An 18,745-nucleotide genomic window follows, 5' to 3' on the forward strand; every position below is an offset into this window, starting at 1 on the left:
ACACAGGCAGGCGCCGTGACGTCCCGGGTCAGGCCGAGTGCGGACCGGCGCTACCAAGGCGGCAGGGAGGCGCGGGGACGCCGCCGGGGCCGGGGCCGCGGGGACCGGGGCCGCCGCCGCCCGCCCGCCGCCGCTGTCCGCCCGCCGGGCCGCGCCCGCCGCCGCCGCTGCCCCCCGCGCCCCCCGCGCCGCCGCCGCGGCGCCGCTCGGCCTCCCGCCCGCCGCTGGCTCCCCCCTCGCCGGCGGAGGTCGCGGGAGCCCAGTTAAAGGAGGCGTGTGTAAAGATTTTGCAATGTCCCTGCATGGTGTTGTAGACTTTCCTAGCAAAGAAACCGGCTTCGGCTTCTTTAAAATCCCTGACGACTCACCTGATTAACCTGCCTGCGGTTCTGAGCTGACCAGGTAAAGCGAGCCCCCGCACCCCCCCGCACCCCCGCCAGCTGACATTGCATGGGGGGCATGTTTGTGCTTGGAGATGAGCCGCTGCCAGGAGCGCTCTGCCCCCCCACCCCCCCGCCCCATTCCACCTTCAGCCCTTGCCAATTGCACTTGCTCAGAGTCATTCACCCCCACAAAACCCAGCTTTGGAAAAAGCGGCGCGGCAGCACCCGCCACCCGGGGTTCAGTGGCTCTCGCCTCTCGGACAATTATTTAGAATTACTGGCCCTGGTGAATATGGGGGGGTGGGAGGGTGGTGGGGGAGAAGGGAAGGAGAATGATTTTTTGGCTGCTGACAGATCTGCCCCGCCGGTTTGTGTGTGTGCGTCCCCCTCTCGCCCAGGGTCAGGAGTGCCGGGAAAGTGACGAGGCTTTAGCCAAGCAAGAGTTTAGGGCCGGGGTCCCGGGGTGGCTGCGGCGGCTGCGAGCGGAGCAGGGGCAGCGGGCTGTGCCCGCCGGTGCCGGGGCGCGCTGCCGGGCGGCTGTGGCGCGGCTGCCCGTGCCGCCCTGCCCCCCGCCGTGCCCTCACGGCAGCCCCGAACTGTCCCGGCCGCGGCGCGGGGCGAGGCCGGCGGGGGGGCCCCTCCTCGTCCCCGTCCCCTTCCCTCCCCCGCCGCTCGCTCCTTCCTGGAACACTTGTGCGGGAGCGGAGCAGGCCCGGGGGAGCCCTGCCCGCCGCGCGGGGGTCAGGGCGCTGCGCTGCCGGGCGGGAGCGGCGGCGTGGCCGCCCCACGCGGGACGCGCTCCGCGCCGGGTGTCGGGACCCGCGGGCGGACGCGCGCACACAAAGGCGGCGGGGCCGCGCCGTGCCGGGACCAGCAGGGGCAAGGAAAGTGAGCAAAGTCCACGCACTGCCCGCTCCTCCCGGCATTTGGCCCTCCCAGCGCCGGCCGTGGGGAGGAGGGGGCGTTTGGGGGAGCGGCTGCCTGTGGGGTCTGAGTGGGACCTGGCGGTGAGGAAATTTTTTCACTTTTGTAATTTTTTTTTAAATTAATTTTATTTTTTATTTTCCCCTGGTTATTAATGCCATCAAGGTATGACTGGTCTGGAGGTACATTTTGAAGTGTTGCAGGGGATGCACTCCGTCTCCTGGTTCTAGTTAATATGTTTTTCGTGATCCCAGAAAAGAGAGGACTGCATTTAAGAGATGACTAAATAATGGGGGAGGCAAGTAAAAATGAGTAGAATATAAAGGAGACGAAAATGAAGGTGAATGGTAGTGTGGGAAGGCAGGCACTGAGCAGCTTGGGTTTCTTTCCTGTAATTCTCTCCTTCCCCTGTATTGTCCCGCTGCACCCCTACCCCTGGAATCCTGTCTTTTGATACTATTAAGGATATTCTAACAGTAAGCAAAGCACAACAGAAAAGCAGAATACACCCCCCCTGTCTCACCCCCGCCCTCCTGCACTTCAACCTATCAGTGTCTGTGACTGGGAGGGAAATCCAAGTGCCCTTTGTAAAAACCCACCAAAGTTTTAGGCATTTATTAGCTACCCTGTTTAAAATAAATATACAAAACTTGCTTGATACATTTCATCATTACTCCCCTGTTTTATTTCAGATGACAAAATGTTCTGGTGTAGCATGCCTACCCTCACTTTGAGAATGGGAGTAGTTTACAATATAACCTACATTAGATTATACATGGTACGTGCACTGCATTTCCACTGAAAATAGTCAAAGACTTAGAATGACGAAGCGACTCATATGGTTATGATCTTCCTTGTCTTGGGAGCATCAGGGTAGCTGGGGTTCAGCATGCTGGTAGGGGGTGCTCCGTGGTGTGAGGTGTTTCATGTCTGTACAGGAATATGGCAAGTCTCCTTTTAGAGGACTTTAAAATGTGCCGGGGGCAGGAGAAGGTAAGCATGACATTCAGTGTGCTCATTATCAAAATAAGGAAAACAAATCAATTGCATTAACTGTCTGTGCAGTATCACAGTTATTCCACAGCATTTTGTCAGAAATTAAAAGGTTACCACTAGAGTACTATATCCATATCTCCAGCCTGGCACCACTTATTACTGCAATGGTATTTCAGTATTAAGTGATCTTAGAGATATTTCGTCTTTCATTTTGAATCCCGAATTTGAATCGGCATTAGGATGTCAGGGCTGTGAGATAAGGTATAACAAACTAAGTAGACAGCTGAAGGGCTCCTGGTGAAGGTGTTGCTGAGAAGGATATCTTGGGCCGTTCGCAGTAACCTTGTTTACAGGGGCATTTCAAATGCAACCTGAATTTCAGCGAGAGGCTGGCTGGACTAATGCCTGCGAGTCTGAAACCCATCACGAGTGTCTTTTGCACTCTAAACCTTCTCTCTGCCTTCCTTGCATAATCGTAAAAACTTTTTTGGAAGGTTAGGATGATTTTCTGATATGAAAATTAAGATGTTTTCCTAAGAGGAGCACTGCTCTTTGAACTCATGTACATTAGCAACAAAGTATTCATGAGGTTTGATTTTTTTTTTTTGGTTCTCTGATGTGGCAGGATCAGTAGTTGCACCAGTCTTTTTAACTTCACGAATATGGCTTTGATTTATTATATTTTAGCCTCGGTGGTTTCAAACGTATTTTGCAGCACATGAAGTCAGTTCAAGTCAGAATGTGAAAAAGAGGCATATAGTAGCAAGGAGCAGTTTTGTAGTGATCTGCTAATTTTTTGTTTTCTTTTCCTAAAGCTGTTCCAGGAAAATCACGTGAATTTAGCGAGTGGGTGCTAAATGCCAGCAGCCACATTGATGAAGAAAAATGCTGTTGAAATACTTTGGAATAATAAATAGGATATGTAATGGTCAACCACAAGATAAACATTTTACACGGTGTTTTTATGGCTCTAAATTGGCTGCATTGTAAACCAAGCTTGCTACTCTATTAAGTCATCAGAGTTTTCAATTATTTAAGATTTTCAGTCAGGCCATCTAATACAGTCTTCATCATCCCCATCAGAAAATTATGCATAAGGTTTTAATTCCTTGTTGTTGCTGTGTGAAGGCTTTGTTGTGGATGGGGGTTTAATTTTGTCTTACCAGGACAAATATTACAAAGCCCACATACAGGAAAAAAATGATATGGAAATAGCCCCAGTCCTACGAAATGGGGATAGTTATGGCACTGAAATGTACCTAATACAATTTGAGATCCACTCACTAAGAAACCTTGACAGTATCTGCCTTGCAGGTACCGTGCATTTGGAAATACTATATCTCCATTTAAATGCAGATCTTCAGTTTTCTCCAGGGGGCAGTTGGCAAATCTTTCGATTGAACCACCGGTACTAGAAAAACTAACTGAAGATTTACCCATGAACAAGAGACCCTTTCAAGTCTGCTTTTTTGAAATAATGATTATAAAATTTCCTAATATTGCAATTTTATATTGATTTTGAATGCCTTTTCAGAAGTCACAGAGAAGGAATAGTGCCTTTTACTCAAGGTAGGCCAATGTCTGCACGCTTGTTTAGCAAACCTAACAGAAATAACTGCTACAAATAACTTCTTTGTTTTTACATGGGTATTGTGTTTGCATGTGAGTTTTGTGAAATGGACAGAGCAGTCTTGCTTTGATTTTGACCTAGATTCCTTCTGATTATTCCAATACAGCTAGTACCTGCTTATTTCCCACTGTGAAAATAGGAGAACAACTGTTGATGCTATCTTGCTGGGACTGCATGTGCGGTAGGCGCGCATGTCCAGTCCTCTCCCCTCCTCCTCCTCCTTGGCTTCCTTAGTAATGGATAAAATAGCACTGGGGGCCAAAGAGGGTGCAAGCCTGTATTTCCCCTCCTGTGAATTTCCATTCTTTGAGGGTTTGACTCAAAGAAAATAGGAGGGGGAAAAAATGCCCTATTTGGCATTCAAATTTTGCACACTTACAGGGATGAACAGGGCCATAAAATAAGTCACACATCCACCTTATTTTATAATTGCTGAAAATTCAGTGTTAGCAGATGCCAGTCCTCCTTAGAGGGGCTTGTACCATCTAGTTTCCAGTCCAGTTTTCTATACTGGTTGTCAGCTCTTTAGTTTGCAGTGTAACCCAAGGATTGAATTAAATGCCCAGGACACAGGGAATGGCAGCTTGCTGTTTGGGATGCAGGCAGCACAAACTACCTGAAGCAGGGCAGGCAGTAGGTCCTGATCTTTTCTGTGCTGGGGGTGGTCCATGCACTCTATGCATTCCTGACTGCTCCTGTCTTCCACCGTGGGCAAGGGTGCTGCCTGGGGATGCTGCTCTTGTCCCTGTGCCAGAGCCATGAGACTGTGGAAATACCATCCATATTATGCTCACCTGGTAATGGCATATAACCCACTGGCCTCAATACCCCAGAGAAAATGTGCACTTCAGCCACTGCGTGGAGTTGAGGCAGATCTGCACAGTCTGATCTTACATGCACCAGCGTTAATGGCAGAGCTCCCATTCAGCTTAATTGATATTCCTATAAACATCTGCAGGTTTCTGTTTCTAGTGGAGGCTACAGCTGGGTGGACTTCTTAAAGGGATGTTTTGCATATTGAGGTTGAAAGGGAAGTTGAGCCTGATACATTAACTTATCATCTGTGTCATTCTCTTGACATCATTTGGATTACTACAAGCATAAATGACAAGCAGATTAGGTGCAGGATCTTCACACACACATCCGTTTTTAGCATGTTGATCAGTGGAGATGTTACTTCTCTGAAAACCTTGTTCTAAGTCAAGTCCAGGCAAGCACAAACCTGTGCATGCATATACAAGTGGAGCAAGGCCTATCCTTTACAATACATTTTTTCCTTTAATATCTAGACAAGATCTCTTATTATAACTTGACCATTAGGGGAAAGAAAATGGAACTTTTCTCAAACAGCTTTTCTGTTAGGGAATCTAGTGGCAGTTGCTTTGAAGCATGTGTAATTGATTATCATACATTTATTTTAAAAAGAAGACATAACAAGGAATCTAACATGATGTTTTGGAATATATCTTCTCCCCACAATGTTCTTGAGGGAAATGTAAGGTTGCAGGCATCATTTCATGCCCTGTATGTTTTTGAACATAAATCAAAGAAATTGTTGGAGAGTTATAGATGTTCATAGCAACTGTAGCTATAATAAACACATGCAGTATATATTTTCCAAGCTATTTTGTATGGGTGAAAAGCTGAAGCTGGCGTTTTGTATGAACAATTCAACTTAATCACTGAAAATTTATTTCCTAGTTAGGGTGGTTTACCAGCGTAGCATGAAGTTGTACACCTTCGTTTAAGTTCATCTGGTTATGAAGGCTCAGTTAAGATTGGAAAAGAATTTAAATTGGATCTAGATACCTTGAATGAATTATTCCCAAAGTCAAATTTATCATGATGCCTCTGTGGTGATATTTACATCTATATTATCACCTATACTGGTTTCAATGCGTGCTGGATATTTTAGAGAGCAAATGAAAGATAAGAACAGTGTGAAAACCCAAACACTTTTAATTGTACTCATAGCAAAAAAAATGAGCATATTTAATGCAATGGGACAGAGAATCCTGAATGACTGAGTAGTGCAGAGCATCTAATGGGAAGAGCAAGTAGCTTAGGCATACACAGTTCCCAATGTTTGCATTAGTTTTGTTTTAAAGTCTTGATAGATGAAAAGGGAAAAGCGACTGTTATGGAGGAGTTTCAATGAGAAGAATTTAGCCACTCATTTTGTGATGAATGCAGAAGGTGTTCCATATGTTGATTAGGATCCATGTGCATTTAAAAGTTAAAAAGAAGATCCTGTAGTCACAGTTATTATTCATAGATAGATGGAGGAAAGGACACATTCAGGACCTGTGCAGGAATCAGACAGGTCTAGATGAACAGTGTCAGACTTAATATTTAAGCAAAGTCCTAAGTGTCTGAATAAAACAGGTAGGATATGTTTCTTGGAGTCTCTGTGTACTGTTGGAGTCTGAGACTGATAATTAAAACTGATACTGCTTATTGAAAATTTTGAGACTAGCTGATAGGTGTGACTTGAGAAGTGTCATTATGCTTCTGCTGGACTTCTGTTTCATCACAGTTACCTTCAGTTGTTCCTCTTTAATTACAAGAAATCTCTTTTTAAATGAGAAAGCATGTCTCTTATTACTTGACTGCTGGAAACAAGGTTTTAAAATCTAAATCAAATATTCGTATAAAAACTGAGAATTTGCTCTGGTTTAGTAATTTGTAGTATTAGTGTGTCTTCTTGATGATATGTGTGAATTTTAAGGCCATCAAGAATTAAACAAGCTTTCTAAATTGTTACAAGTGACAGACGTCAGGAAGGCAGGGCATGGCCCATCTTGGATGCCTGTACTGGTTTAGACTTTAGAGGAGCAGACAGTGGGGTTGGCTTCCAAGGGCCACCCTTTCCACTGGGGATGGGAGGGATGGAGACCTAGAGCTTCTGACATCACATAAGAGCTTCTGACACACAGGTCAGCCTCCGCTTCAGCTCCCCATCCTCCCTGAACATATTTTGCTGTCCTGCCTTAATAGCCAGACTACTTTACCCTGCCCTCTGAAGGTTGGAAAATAGGCTTTGAATTGTTACTATTCTCCTTGCTGGATACAATGCTGTGGAAACAAAATTCAATGAGAAAAATCAGCAGTGGGAGAAATGAGAAGTCAGGGTGCTGCAGGTTGAGGTGTATCCGGGAAGGGTGGGAGGAGAAGGATTTTGCAATTCCAGTTTGTCCTATGTTCAGGACCTGTGTATACTTTTACAAAAGAAGGTAGCTGAAGGAGCTGTGTCCCTGGATCTGTATTGACCCAGCTGTGGCAAGGGGGCATGGTTATAAAGAGAGGTAAAGAGGAGTGGAGTCAAACTCAGTGTGAATGTCCCCCAGCCTTGGCAAGTGGATCTGTATGGGGCAGGATTGCTGGATATGGTCATATTACTGCTCATGCAGCATTCAGAAGTCTCATCTTTTCTGTGCTGACAGTTGGGTATTTAGAGGCTGTTGAGGAGGAAACTTCATTCACTGAAATTCCTGTTTCCACTGGGATTTTAAGTTTTTTTACTTGTCTTAAATTAGTTCCTTGAGTTTCACCTGGCAAAAAGAACTTGTTTTACTCTGTGCTGAATTTCCAACAGAAAAAAACCCCTCTTTTGCTATGCTAGAGTCAAAAGGGACCAGGTGGACAAGTGCTGTGAGTGAGTTTTGTGCAGTGTGGGCAGCAAGCTGGGCACGGGAGCACAGAGAGCAGGCGGTTCAAGGTCACTCGTGGCCCTTCCTATGGCACATCTGGGAGCAGGATGCACAGCTGTGAGCTTTAGTCCTTACTCTTCTCAAGCATGCAATCCCTTCCTCACAGCTTGAGCAAGAGAGGGACAGAAGCTGTGCTTTTGCAACATGCATTCAATGTGGTGGTGTGAGTTTAGGCAGGGAAAGGTGAGGTTACGGGTCGGAGGTGACGCAGGCAGACAGGGAGCCCTGCCTCATAGCCAGGATTTTGAGTCGCTGCCTTGCAGTGTCCCTTGAGGGAAAAGAGCAGAATTAAGCCTGCTGATGCCACCACACACTTTCATTTCTCTGCTGTGACACAGACCAGGGGTGGACAGGATTCTTCTCCCAAAGGAGAGAGACAAATTGGGAGAACACATGTTGAATCAATATGGTACCCTCCTGTAAATGGTGCCTACTTTTAACAAAAATTATTTTGGATATTTCACTGATCAGATTTTGCTTCTTCTTACCTTTTTCTAATTTGAAGGGAGGTGAGGACATGAATTTTATGAGTGTCTCATAAAATTGGGCCACAAGCCCTTAACACTTGTTTGTGCTTGTGAATGAGTGTGTGGACACGTGTGCAACGTGCATACACAGACTTGGATGTTGTGTATGCACAGGATCTCAATTATTTTGCTGTTTGAATCACAGAGCATGTTGTCTTGATGTACTGTCAGTTTTGGTTTCTGCCCTTTGGAATAAAGTTCAAAATATTAAAGAAATAACACGCAATATACTAGTAGCTAGAATAGTCACAGTGCCTGAGGGGAAAAAAGGATGGTGATTAATCAGTTTCACAAATGCCCAGGAAAAAACGCAACTCCTCCTAGCCAAACCCTGCAATGGTGCACTTTTGAAAGGGATTCTTCTAAATTTTGTTTCTGAGGTTTTCTGGCTATCCTGGAGAGAAAAGTAGGTCCTGTTTGGTAAGCAGCATGCAAGCTCTACGGTCATGCTCTGAGTGCCAGGGGAAAGTGTGGTCCCAGTTGCTCTTTGGAGAATCACCCTGGGCTAAATGGTGAAACAGCTACATCTGAATTAATTATTGATAATTCTTTAACATCAAATGTGAGGATGTGTTTGGAGTATTGCTTCCCAGTTAAGAGTTGAAATAGTTGGAGTAGATGTATTCTTTTTAGATGTTGCTTTTCTGGTCTTACCAGTTTGCTTGGACAGCAGTAAGAGCTGCAGAAGCTGATGTAGGTTCTGCCCATCCCTGGTTTGATTCTGGAGGGCCAAGGCAGGAGCTAAGGGGCCACTAACAGATATTTGAAGCCACACTGAAGCTTTGGTCAGAATACCAAATTTTGCAGAATTTGGGATGTTGTGCTCCATGGTTTTAGTCCAACAGGGACCAGGCTAGATCTGACCCTAGAAAAAATACTAAATGAAAGGAACGAGCCACCTTCCACTCCCCAAATCTTTTGATTTGTACTCTGAATCAGATAAAAAAGCACTGAGCAGTGCATGACTGATGCAGGGCAGGCTCAGGATTAATTTAGGATAAACAGGATGCCTGTTGCACTTAATTTAGAAATTCTAAGGCAGAAAATGCTTTTGAGTGCAGCTAACCGCTTCTTATCTGCAAATGCCACGATCAAGACAAAGCAAAAGATACTGTGGTGAATTCTGCAGTTCACAGTCCTGACACAGTCAGAACCTCCTCTTACAGTGAGGGAGACTTCTGCCTGTATCACGGCTGCCTGGGATGCAGAATTTCAGAGTGGCATTAATAAAAATAATGCAGCAAATATTCCATTTCAAAAGTCCTGCAGGACATGCAGCAAATGCCGGTGGTTTGAACTGGGTGAAGTTGTCAAGGGTTGCTTTGCTCTCCAGAGCCTGGCAGTAGCTCTGCTGAAATGTGATGCCATTGGTTTTCAGCGAAGGTTTCTTTCTGCAGGGCTGCAAACAGAGATCAGCTGCTACTGTGTATACACAACTAGGGAGCAAATCAAGCAGCACATTTAAGCAGCCTTTTTAACCCTGAGACTTTCCAAGATTTCTTCTTCACGCAGGAAGTTTCCTTTATATTGTCAGCAGTAGCACTTTGCTCATGTAATGAGATCAGAGCTAGGATCACTGCTGCACAGTAGAAAGACTTCCTTAAGACATTTGTCCTTGAAACTGCACCAAACTCTTGGAAGAACCCAGAACCTGTAAGTATGTATGATATAGGCAACAATAGCACGGTGCAAAGCTGCAATCAACCATTATACAATATCCGATTAGCAGAGCAGGAGGGATTTCTTTTTTCGGATGTTATGTTACATTCATTTTCAATTTGTTCTAAGGAAACAAATCAATTCGGGCTTCTGATACAGTGACTTTGCAGTAGATGAGCTGGTAGTAATATGTTTGATTTAACTATTTGTTGCTGTCATGTAGCTTGTGGGACAAATATTGTTGAGATCAAACTGTAAAGAACTTTTTTAATGTTTTTAGGCATTTTTAAAGGATTTGGGGGTCCATCTTGCAAATAAGTTTCTGCTTTGCTCTTTGATTTTGGCAACCCCACCCTACGCCAAACTATAAATAACAAGGCAAACGGAATTAGTCCGTATTGTTTTTAGGTGGCAATAAAATATATTTGTTTGCAGGCTTAATTTAGTCGTTAGCAATGCTGCTCTGTTTGGGGTGTTTTTTGTCTTAATTGGATTCTACTCAAGGCTGTCTATTTTGTGTTTTACTATCTTGTCTGTGTCTGTTTAAGTTACTTTGACGGGACTGCAGTCTGGTTAAACCTGTATTTAAGCACTATTTATATTCCGAGCACATTTCTGGTGAAATAAGTGTTTGAGATTTTTATTTTTTTTAAACCCTTGAACAGTATAGTTGTATTAGCAGTGAGCGCCAGAGGAGGCACAACATGGATGAATGTCAGACACAGACCTCATAACCCAAGTCTTCCCTGTACTAAGTCTGACCCAAACGTGTCTACTTTGGCAACTGCAACTAATAAATGCCTTGAGCTCCCTTTCAATAAATTTTTCATACACAGCGATACTTCTTATCAGATTAATTTCTCCCAGGTTAGCCTGATTGATAGCTGGACTGTGATTTCTTAAGAGCTTTCTCCATGAAACCCCACAGAAGAGCTGCATTCCATTTAACCAGTGAATGTAAAAACTGGTAACCATGGATTCAGCCACCACTAACTGTCGAGAGCAATGACTTGTTGTAAACAATACAAATGAGCCAGGATAGCAGAAGCAACCAGACATGAAATTATTTTAATAGAAATTACGGTAAAGGTCATGTGATACTGTATTGGCTTGAATTCAGTGTTAAAGGGAAAGTATTTTGGTTTTTCAGGTTTGATTTAAATGCACATCTCCACTGGCTTCACGTCCGTGTAAGACCTCCAGAAGGGCAAATGAAACAGTTCTTTGGAAAATCCTCTGCTTAATTGTACATTGTGACTTAGGCCCTGATCCTGAAAGTGTAAGAATAGCTACAGTACGTGAATAATCAGTGGGGTTATTCCATACTAAAAATTAAGTATGTTTGTAGGATTCTGACCTTTTAAGATAAGTTAGTAAGAAAAAAAAATATTCTAAGGAAATAATAACCTGTCACTAAAGGTAAATAATGGAAATGCAGATTTTACTAATGATGTGTGGTTTGACTGGAAATCTTTGTTTGCTTGTTTCAATAACATGAAAAGAAGTTCTATTTATCCCTTTGTTTTTAAATGTTATGACTTTAATTTCTCATCCAATGTGCCTCAAATCCTTTTCCTAATTTATAGCCTCTCTTATGGAAAACTAGTAAACCATGGTGTCAGCTATTATAATATAGCATGACGATAGGCACATGCAGATCGCATGAGCAGTCGTGTGTCTTGTCTCAGGAATTTCCATCCCTACAAAATCTTTGCTGACTCCCAGCTGTCACATGGCTGTCACTCACGAATTCTGACCATAACCAAATCCTCCTTGCCTGGGCATGCGCTCACCAAACCTCTCTGTGCACCCATAGACACAGGCACCAATGTCCCTGCTTAAGCACTTTCTCTGCATAAATGTGTCTCTCCTCCAAACCTGCTGCATTCCACTAATGTTTTTCCCTTAATTTTTTTCCTGGGTGCTGCTTCCTTGATGTGCCTGTCTTTTGTAAGGAGGAACCTGGAATAGTAATAGTAGTCAAAAAGAAATGCAAGCAAAATTAACTTTGTGCGTTATTTAATGTAACATTTCGAATTGGTGTGAATTTAAATTCACAACTTTCATGGCCCCCTAAACTTCTTCAAGAAAATTAACCCTTACTGTTCTCTAGGCAGAATGCTGTCCCCTTGCAGTGTACTGGCTTACTGTTTTGTGTATTTGTGTTTTGTGACATTTATATTATTTGGAAAACTTATATTGTGAGAGTCCTAGGCTGGAACTTTGGTTATTTTTATTTTTCTAGGTTGTTTCTATATTTCATACGTGTCACATACATCTGTGTTGTGTTACCAGTAATTTTGATTTATATATATTTCAACTAGAAGTATTTCAGACAATTCTCATCAGTCTCTTACAGCTGACCAGTCTCAGCCAAGCGCCAGTTGCCACTAAAATGCATAGATAGATGCAGGAGAAATCCTGCTCTCCCTATTTTTCTGAGCTGCCTTGCCAGACCAAGGGGGCAATTGCTTCTGTGAGTGAGGAAGGTGAGATTTAGTTTACACATAGATTACCAGCAGGCAAAAATAGACTGACTTCTATTGAAAAGACATACTTTTGAGAATTAAAGGGAAACTATTTACAAAGGAATATTTGGGGGGGAAGAATGCCAAATTGCAAAATATTTTCTCTTGTTTGACTTTGTCCATGTCAAGAGGATATTGGCGTCCTCCTGTATAGCAGACTTGTCAGTATATTAACGTTTTACCCAAAGGGAGGAGGTGGCTGGACAGGAACGATACCACCTTGACTTTGCGTCTTTATCCTGGAAAGAATCCAGAACTGAAAGTAAAATGCAGGTGAAAGCACAGTGAGACTCTGGACCAATATCCAAGTAAATCAGGGAAACCACACTGACCTCCTTACCATGAGCTGATTACAAAGCATCAAAAATTCCTTCAGCCCTTGAAAACCAGGCGGGGCTTCATCAGTCTTTGAGCCTGCCAGAGGAAACCATGTTCAGGGGAGGGGATAATGCAGTGTTCAGGAAGGAAGGAGTGCACTGTGACTCCATGGACTTCAGTGGCATGGCAGAATGGGCAGTTGTCCTCTGCTTAAAGTACCTTTGGCACCTTTACAGTCTGTGACATACGTGCTTATTCTACTCTCCTGTATTTTGCATTGAATACTGATTTTGTAATGCAAAATTTGCAGGATTTAGCGAGTGAGCTGCCAGAACTCTTTGCCCATCTGCAGATGATAGGAAGAACTGGGAAGCATGTCTCTTTCTTTCTCCATGGTTTATAAAGGTCAGATGCTGGTTGATGGGCAGCTGCAGGAGAATTTTCATTTGAAGCAGAGCTCTGGGAAGATGTATTTGAATCCCTGAAATGGAGACCTCAGTGTTTTAGCCATAGAGGAATGTTAGTGATTGCAATCAGTTAAATGTTGCAGTGCATACCTGGGATCTGTCAAAAATATTTACCATGAAAATAATTTGTAATAATTAATGATATCTGTTTTGTAATAACAGTAATATAGAATAGTAACATTAAGTTGTATTTTATTGTTGTAATTCTGTTCTACTTTTATGCCAAGATTACTTTTATCAGTAAGTATACTTTGTATATGAAAATACCACATTCACAGTCTTTTCAACTAAATTCAAGAGGGGCTAAGTACAGGTGCCTTTAAAAAATTAAAAATGGTTTTGTGATCTAGAGATACAAGATGTAGGGAGTGTGGGGTAAACTGTTATCCATATCCACTCACACTTTACTTCATGGTTGAGCCAGCCAACAGCACTGCAGGTAAGTGAGAAATAAATTGGGAACTTTTGCCAGATGGATTCCTGGCTATTAGAAACTGGACTGAAACTACTTAATTCCATGGAACATGGTAAACTAGTTGGTCACTGAATAACAGAATGGTGTTCTTTGAATTATTAACCCTTTGTAAACATTACAGTGTTTTATAAATTTCTGCTTCTTTCTGATTGTGCCTCTTAGCTTCTGTGAGTAAGAGAGGTGTTTTTTTGAGGACTTCTGTAGTAATTTTGTCTTTTGAACATTTCCAAATGTGCTTCCTCCCACAAGCTATTGAAAACCCATGATTTATGGGTTATAATGTTCTCCAGGTCAGCATAACTGTCATAGGGTCTAAAGGCAGGACTGTGATCTGTATCAGCTGCATTAACTTTCCATTAACTTTCTGTGACTAGAACGCGTCTTTGATTATTCTGCATTATTCCTTTGTACAAAATAAGGTAGTTCTCTGTGTAGTTTAGTTTTAACAAAACCAGACTGTCACTGACCATCAGCTTTTGCATGCATAGACTCTCTCCTTCCTGGCAAGGCTTTAGGCCCAGATTCACAAAAGGATTAGATGCCTTAAGTGGGACTTAAGTGGGATTTAGGCATTGAAAGCCCAAACTGAGATCCTCAATATCCCCACTGAACTGCCACCTAACCTCAGAAGTTGCCTAACCTGTGTGAGTGCCTATGTTTTCAATATCCAGCTTTCCCAGGTGGGCAAAGATCTTCTTTGGATGTTCTCAAGCACTTCCATCCTGACAAGGTTGAGCCTCTCTGCTCCCGTATTTCCCCTCACATCCCAGCGGACTTCAGAAAGTGCAAACTCTTGTTGCAAAATGATGAAATTCTGTGTGTGATATCTCCCACTTTGTCCAGCTGTGTCCTTGAAGGAAAGGACCCTCCAGTAGGTTTCTTTTAGGAGCAGCCTGGGAACCTTGAAAAAGGTACCGAAATGAGAAAATTTGGCTATCACTACTTAAAAATGGAGCTCCTAGAGATGAATTGGGGCTGCAGATGAGTGTGGCCTTGGCCTTCTCCTGCTGGCAGCATTGGATTGTCCTTGCTCAGCAATGGCTGTTCCTGAGTTGGATGGCACAGGAGGCACAGGAGTGACTAGCAGGGCTGAGGGCTCCATGGCACAGGAACAGCACCTGAAAAGTGGGTACTGGGATGTGAAATTAGCATTGCTTCCAGAGGTTTTCTTGGAGAATCCAGACCCTGGTGTTTTGTAACAGCAGTATTTGGAGGAAGAGCTCTTTTCTGCAAGAAGTCACTTAGGGTTTCACCTGAGTGTGATACATGGTGGATATTTTGTTTTTTGAAAGCTGGGCTTATTGGGGTGTTGCATGTGCACACCCAGATATAATAACCACTTTTTGTAGGGCTTCAATCTGAAGCATTTCTGGAGCTGTGGCAGGATTGATAGCTGTCTCGCTCTGCAGAGGCCAGAGCAAATGTCTTGTTAGTAGCAGAGTAAGTGGTCCTGTGTCATCACTTATTTCTCAGCTGTACTCGTGACATTTCATGTGTTCTCAGCCATGTCTGTTGTTTGTTTAAATCCTGCTAGTTCCTTGATTTATCAGTTTTCTGTAGACTTTTGTTCGAGTAGTCCCAAATGCTATCCTATTTCAAATAAATGCATCCTTATCAGCAAATAGTCTTTCATCAATGGCTTTAACTCTTTCACGTAACTCTGCATATGTCCACTTTGACCTTCTCTTCTTTAAAATACTGATTTTTTTTTTTTTTTATGGGGACAGTATTTAGGAAATCTCTTAGATTTTCTCCCAAATCATTCTGTCTTTTTGTGACAAAATATCTTTTATCCACATAATTAGATAGGAATATTTTTATTTTTCTCTTATTTTTTTTTTCCCTGAGAGGGAGAATTCTTCTCAGAAAATCCCTAGTTTATTAGTTTGTTAAAGATAACCAGACTGTGTGCAATCTTAATATTATTTCTTGCTGCCTTTGATTTATGAACCTGTGTACAGTGCTGAAAACAGAAATACAGAATGTAGAACATATTTGTATAGAAGTATAGCCTAGAAATTATAAAAGCACAAAAAGAATATAGTTGTAAATTTAGAAACAGCAATCATGAAAAGCCTATATACAGTGAATAAACTTAACATGTAATGACAAGTGCAGTGTATGCTCCTTAAAAAGCCTAGAAGTGTTTATATACAGATAGGTAAGATTTGTATGACTGTCTATGATAATGACACCTTAATAGCTAAGGATATTATTAATGTATTTTTAAAACTGATACAGGTAGCTCTGTTATTTTAATGGAGAGTATATGTTGTAAATTAGCCTGTAACTTTCAATCTTCTCACTTTGCGTTTTCAGAATGTCATGCTTGAATTATTATGCATTTATTTTGGCATTTTAGTGCACCCAAACATTGTGAGCATTAGTTCACCATACATCACGAACGTATGACTATTGTATGGAACCAATTTTAGGTATAGGAAGTTCAGCAAGTATTGTGCCTTGGTGGTTGCCAGATCACTTGCATGCTTGCTAAATCCTGTGCACAGTGCTTCCGTTTGCTGGGTTACTCATTGAGCTTTTAATAGTCAACTTAATTTTAGTTAAGGTTCAGTTTAGTAACTCTTGCAATTAGTGGAAAATATTGCCAGCATTCATCTGGTAAAGCACATTACTTATGAAAGGCACACACGGGGTATGTGCGGAGGTAACAGATAACAGATCGATTCTGGTGGATCCCATCGTGACTGGCCTTTAAGGGTCAATTACAGAACATTTTAATCATTGGGGATAACCTTACAGAAAATGGAATCTCTGGTTTGCATGTAGGACGACGTTTGGTCTCCCTTGCTCACCGCTGCTTCCCAACACCAACAGTGGCTCCGTGCATGAGGTCCCTGGCTGCCATGGGCCTCACATCAGTGCTGGTGAGGTGCTGCTCCTGAGATGGGCTTGGAGCCCTCAGAAGAGTAAGGGTTCCTATTTTAGGACAAGCTTTTGAGGTCTCTCTTGCCTGTTTGCTTTTCCTTTCTGAAAACAGCTGAGCTGTCGGAGGCAAGTCTGCTGCTTGACTCATCTAAGGCAGTTTGGTGCATTGTTTAATGCGTACAAGTAGAGGAATTAGGTGGGATTTTTTTGCCCTCATATAAAATGAAGATATTATTTCAGCCAGCCTGTTAGTGTCCTGAGAAATGAAATACTGCGGACAATAACCCAAGTAACTAAGAAATAACTTGGAAATAAAAGCAAAGGCGCAACAACCAAATGCAGCAACAGAGTGGTTTTTTCTTTTTTGCCAAATGAATAGGTTAAAACGGATGCGTTTGTCTGATGTTACTGGAAAACGAAAGCCGTATGTTCCCACAGGATGGACACTACAAGGACAGTTACAGCAGTGTCCTGCCCTGTCAATGGTGCTCATGTCTGATCTGGGATCTCTCCGATCCATAAATACCCAAAATGCATGTCTCTGACAGAATAAATAGAAATTGTATAACAGAGGAGGCACAAGGGCAGATGCTGTCTTTCTCATAATTGTGTCTCTTGCTTAGAAGTTAATGCCTGTTACTTTTGAGTGGAGAGAAATTCAGGAATGCATATCCCAATCTAGTCTCGATTCCAGTCACGATCCAGTCACTGTCTTGTGACTTGTATTGTATGTGCAGGGTCCCATCCCAGTTAGAAATACACTGATTTAAATAAAGGTAATGATTTTTTTGCCTTAGAAACCTAGGGTAGAAAAGTGGAGACTGCTGATAGGCCCCATGTTGAGTTGGGTGAAGAAGAGACAGCGGAGAACTCTGATTTGTAGAAGGATGTACGTCAGTGAAGATCTTTGCATATGAAATCACTCCCCAGCTGTATGGAAAAGTATACAAGATAATGTCTTGGCTTCACTGAGATCAGTGGGAATCAGTCCGGATATCACTGCAGGTTCTGCGCACTCGGGTGCTGCTCTTGCCAGTGACAGAAACCCCAGCAGGATGCTCACCATTGTGTAAGGTTTGATCTTTATAGGAAAGGTATCACTGCTGGTAACATTGTGGAGTAAAAATTACTGCCAAGTACAGGGAGTTTAAAGCTTTCTGTTTTATATTTTGACCCTGTTATTCCAAGGGATACCAGTATAAGAAATTGAAACATCCTTGGGGCTTTTTGTGAAGGAGGCCAAGAATGTTGTCCCCATTTTTTTCCAGTTACAGGAAACTGGGGATCAAGGGTTTGGATGCTAGTCACAAGAGGCCTTGAAAAATGAAAAAATGGCAATACCTACCTTAGAAGAATATTTGTTTGTTTGTAAAGTTACGTGAACCCCTTGGCAGAAAGGAGCCATAAGAAGTTCCAGGCGGTTATTCCTCGGTGACAGGAGTCTGTATTTAGGCTTCTGTTAGTCTCCTTTATTTATAACAAAACCTTTGAATATCATTTCCAAGATGTTCAGCTATCAGAAATGAAGTGATAATGAGGACAGAGGGTAGGTCATGAGTCTGCAAATAAGTGTGAGATGGTGAGCTTAACCTACCAGGTGAAAGAAAAGTCAGTATAGCAACTGCATGAACACTTCAAAGCATGCACCTAGTGCTGCACTAACTTAATTATCCCTGCTATAGATATGTTTGACAAACATATCTATAGCCCAGATCCTGTTACTTCTCAGTGGGAAATATCAGGAGGCTTCTATTTGGTTGCCAGTTGACTGAATTCTTCCTTCTACTTTCTTACACTAGTCTTTTCAAGGACTTTGCCTACCTCTTTGCTGATGTGATGAACAGAAACTTACCTCTCTTTCTGTTTAATGGTGGAAAATATTTTAAGATAGAGGATGATGCAGACTGATGGGATGGGTGCAAACTTTTTTTTAAGCAAGTCTGATGAGTATTTAATCCTACTTTAATCAAATACTGCCTGAACCAACCAAAAATAAGCTTTTATCACCCATGCTGAATCAACTGTATTCTGGTGTCAGCACTATTTCTCAGTGAGCATCTTGCTTCCTCTGTGTAATAGTACAGGGTGTTTTTGAGCATCCTGGTGTTGTCAACTTTCTCCACAAACAGTGTGATGTGAAATGTAAAGAGACAGGAGTACCCCCGCTCTTCCATCACAGAAATGCAAGCCAGTGCCCTGTTCTTTGACACTAAAACGTGCCCTGCTGTTGGCAAGCTGT

At 42.8% G+C, this 18,745-nt stretch overlaps 1 protein-coding gene across 6 annotated transcripts in view; it reads left to right on the forward strand.

Moving 5' to 3' along the window:
- Window positions 1-274: 274 nt before the first annotated feature.
- Window positions 275-18,745, forward strand: part of ESRRG (estrogen related receptor gamma) — a 372,987-nt gene continuing 354,516 nt past the window's right edge. The window contains exon 1 of one of the 6 annotated variants that reach the window (XM_059467354.1): window positions 275-402. The gene's annotated coding sequence lies outside the window, so the exon portion shown is untranslated. Of the gene's footprint in view, window positions 403-9,656; window positions 9,824-18,745 lie in introns of those variants that run through there. The other 5 variants (XM_059467358.1, XM_059467357.1, XM_059467355.1 and 2 more) reach the window with 5 other exon arrangements.

Source organism: Ammospiza nelsoni, chromosome 3 (genome assembly GCF_027579445.1).
Source record: "Ammospiza nelsoni isolate bAmmNel1 chromosome 3, bAmmNel1.pri, whole genome shotgun sequence".
NCBI classification, from domain to species: Eukaryota; Metazoa; Chordata; class Aves; order Passeriformes; family Passerellidae; genus Ammospiza; species Ammospiza nelsoni.